The 4443-nt window shown below is 37.0% G+C and overlaps 1 pseudogene; it reads right to left on the bottom strand.

The window, feature by feature from the left end:
• Positions 1-1701: 1701 nt before the first annotated feature.
• On the bottom strand, positions 1702-4059 carry LOC107431321 (alcohol acyl transferase 1 allele RGb-like; annotated as a pseudogene).
• Between the last annotated feature and the right edge of the window lie 384 nt (positions 4060-4443).

The following is a 4443-nucleotide window of genomic DNA, read 5'->3' as shown; positions in this document are numbered from 1 at the left end:
AGACAACATTTCTTCACGGTGATTTACATGAAGAAATCTACATGGAGCAGCCAGAAGGATTTGAGGTTTCAGGGAAAGAAAACCTCGTATGCAAGCTGAAGAAGAGCTTGTATGGCCTCAAGCAAGCACCAAGACAATGGTACAAGAAGTTTGACTCGTTTATGGTGAGTCAAGGCTATAAAAGGACTGCAGCAGACCAGTGTGTTTATATTCAAAAATTTTCAGGTGGAAACTTCATTGCACTTTTGCTATTTGTGGACGACATATTGATCGTTGGACAAGATGCAATGAAGATTAGTCAGCTGAAGAAAGAATTGTCTAAGTCCTTTGATATGAAAGACTTAGGACCAGCTCAACAAATTTTGGGAATGCAAATAATCCGAGACAGGAAGAATAGAAGGTTATGGCTATCTCAAGAGAAGTATGTTGAGCGGGTGATAAAGAGATTCAACATGGATAAAGCCAAACCGGTCAGCATTCCACTTGCAAATCATTTTAAGTTGAGTAAGAGATTGTGCCCCTCATCCAAAGAAGAGATAGAGGAGATGGCTTCAGTACCATATTCTTCAGCGGTAGGAAGTCTGATGTATGCAATGGTGTGTACCAGACCAGACATTGCTCACGCAGTAGGTGTTGTGAGCAGATTTCTTTCAAATCCTGGAAAGAAACACTGGGAAGTAGTCAAATGGATTCTCAGGTATCTTAAAGGTACATCGAAGCTGTGCTTGTGCTACGGGGGAGGTGATCCAATCTTAGAAGGCTATACAGATGCAAATATGGCCGGAGACCCTGATAATAGAAAGTCTACATCAGGTTATCTCTACACTTTAGCGGGGGCAGCTGTGTCATGGCAGTCAAGAATGCAGAAGTGTGTTGCTTTATCCACTACTGAAGCAGAGTACATTGCCGCAGCGGAAGCGGGTAAGGAAATGTTGTGGTTAAAGCGTTTTCTCACAGAATTGGGCATCAAGCAAGAAGACTACAAGATACATTGTGATAACCAAAGTGCCATGGATTTGAGCAAAAACTCAATGTATCATTCCCGTACAAAGCACATTGATATCCGCTATCATTGGATACGCGAAGTAATAGATCAACAGTTGCTGAAACTGATGAAGATCCACACAAAAGAGAATCCAGCAGATATGCTAACAAAAGTTGTTGCTCAAGAGAAGCTGAAGCTATGTAGAGACATAGCCGGAATGGATGGCAGATGACCATCAGTTTTAAATGCGGCTGGAGGGGGAGAATTGTGAAGTCCAGCCGCACCACCACTGCACCGACAGTGTGAAGACTGCACAGCCACCATCTTTGACAATGGCCATTGCTGCATTTAACACCGAAAATGGATTGCTCAACAATTGTGGGCTACTGTCAGAAGCTGTTGAAGATTGTGGCCATGCAACCGACTTTGTAAGCCTATAAATAGGCTCCATCCCGTTGCATGCAAGCAAGCCAAGAGAGCAAGCTCAATATTATCCTAAGTGAGGAATATTGAGAGAAAACTCCGAGAGAGAGAGAGTGTTTAAGTTCCAGAGAGAGCTTGAGAGAAGAGTGAGCAATTCCAGAGAGAATTTGACAGTGTAGAGAGAGGTTGCACGTGAGAATCTCCACGAGAGAAGTTTTTATTTTTGTATTCTATTTCCAAGAGAGTAATAGAATTATTTTTATTTTTCTTCTCATATTTCTTCTCTAAAGTGGTCAGAGAACCACAACACTAATCACCATAAAATCTGCAACGGATCTTATATACTCTTTCATTCATCTTCTCTTTTACCTTCTTCACCAACTCCACTGCATATCCCAATGGTTTTTTGCATAAATCCCCGGCCTTCGAAACTGCAGCTGGGAATGCAAATGCATTGCCATAATACCCTGATGGCAGATGCAAACCATGGTTCTGGTTCAAGCCTCGAACAGTGACAAAGGGTGAAACTTGAACCGAATCTTCTGGTTTGAGTTTGAGTTCAAGCGTTCGACAAGTCCATAAACAAGCTGTTAGCAATTTGAATAGATAGCAGTTTGCGAGATGTGGAGGAATGTGTTTCCGAATTGCTGTTATCTGGTTTGGACCGAAGAAGAAAGAGCATTGCACCATGTTGGTTTGTTTCGAGTTTGCCTTATCAGATATTTCTGCTTCATTGTCGTATTCATGGTGTGTGCAAGTTATTCGTTGTGGGTTTCGTGCAGCTAAGAGCTCTCTCTGCCATACTGGTGGAACAGGGGGTTGTTCTGCTCCTTGTGCCATCTCTGTCAAAGTGTTCATGAACTGGAATATCCCAAATCCATCCAACGTTGTGTGATTGTAGCGTAATGTGAAAATAAAACCTCCACATACCAAACGAGTCACCTTAAAATATATGTGAGATTCCCCAATCAATAAAATAAAATAATCATAATTTATATCATACAAGTGTGCGTATAAATATAAATATAAATACAGAAATTCTATGTTCACACTGTAAAACTTTATGGATATATTTGAAAATAGAAACTATTGTGAATAATAGAATCAAATACTAATGCTGACAGTATGTGTTTGAATAGGCTTTTGTGTTTGAATCTGTATGTCTCTTTGGTGTGGACATTCTCATCTTTAGAAACTAGTCTTTTGTTGCCAGTAGACTAGCATACCAAAGTTATATATAAATAAATATATATATATATATACACACAGAAATATTCTATTGGATGATGTCGAGCATGGTATATTTCCCTGACAACTCTTTGATTTATGGCAAAAATACCTTGTATTAAAGGGCTATTGAGCAACATAACATACCCAAAGTTGTCTAAAAGAATATTCTTGTATATATATATATATGTGTGTGTGTGTGTGTTTATATATAGTGGAGTTTGTGAAACTTATACTTGATTTTAAAGGATTAATTCATGAGTTATTTACATATATTACTAAGTTTGATTTAATGTTGTTATTATGGGTGAAGTCGAACAATATATAATTTGAAAGATTTGACAATTATGAATGATTGTCACCTACCAAATGGTCTTGATGAGGGTGACTCTTGGTCTTGATGAGGATGACTCTTCCTACAATATCATTTTCATATATGTATATATATATAGCTGGACACACTTCTTGGTGTTTTAAATAGTTGGTGATTCAACACTATCCTGTCTATTCTTTCTACTCGTTTCCAAACAAGAGCAATATGTAAAAATTAGCAACAATATAGAAAGTAAAATTCGTTATATTAGACTTCTGATATTACTTCCAAACTTAAAATCACAATATTTGCACAGATCCAAACTAGATTTTTAATATGTTGGAAATATACAACCCATTTTATATTGGACATTTATTAATATGGTAAACGTAAAAGATTATCACTTACCCAATTAAATTTTTAATTTTAAAATCATTACTTGAGGTATCACGTTATCATTCCTAGCACTTGGTATATTAATGCTTTCTTAACTTATGTTTAAAGCAAAAACATATCACAACCTCATATACTATACATCTACTTAGTCTCCTTTCATAATGTTCTGAAGTAATTTGAGATTGACAATTCCTATAACGTGTATATAACATGTATACAAGAAAGGCAAATTTAGATGATAATGAAATCAATAAGAGTAGTGTGTCAGCTGAATCAACAACAAAGGACAACAAGAATACCATCAAATCCATAAAGATTATATAGAAGGTGATCAAGAAACGAATATGGGGGTTGCATCGCATTGCCTGGTTGGTGAACGCTAATATCAGCATAAGCCTCAATGAACAAAACCCCTTTGCCATTGCAATCCACAGCAAGTTTCCTGTTAGACATGACTTCCATAAGTCTACCAGCTAATGGTAGTAATACACCAGTGCCTTACCAAGTGCTTCTCTAATCACCTTAACGGGGTCTTTCCCTTCCATTGAAGCGGTAGGTGTATTCTTGTAATACCATATGAAAGGAACCTGCATTCTGAGGAATTCTTGGTCATCAATATCTGAGAGGTACTTTAGTTCATGGGGTGTTGGCTTTGAGGGCACTATCATTCTGGTTCACACCGTTTCACCTGAAATGCTAAGCATTCGGACGCCATTGTTGAAAATAAGAATTTTCCTGGGTAATTTGTCAATGAGGGTCTCAGATCATGAAGATTTGATTTGCACTATATATATACATATAGCTCGAGACTAATCCAGGCCTAAAGTTTCTCACTTACGCTAATAGGTCAACCTAGCTCTTCAATTTGATCTAGAATATTTGGACTTGCGTGTACATTTGTTTACTTACAATTTTTTTTTTCTGATACAACTCAAAATATACTTCCAATAGATATAATATAAGGGAAGTTTGAGTGAAAAACCAAAAGAGAAAAAAGAAAAAAAGAAAAAGAAAAAAAAGTTGAATCTGATTATAATCTTTTGTTGTTTTATTTTGTATATGAATGCTATTTTTATATCTTATGACAAGTACACTATCT

This window comes from Ziziphus jujuba, chromosome 6, assembly GCF_031755915.1.
Source record: "Ziziphus jujuba cultivar Dongzao chromosome 6, ASM3175591v1".
Lineage (NCBI taxonomy): Eukaryota > Viridiplantae > Streptophyta > Magnoliopsida > Rosales > Rhamnaceae > Ziziphus > Ziziphus jujuba.
This window is presented reverse-complemented; position numbering and strand designations above follow the sequence as displayed.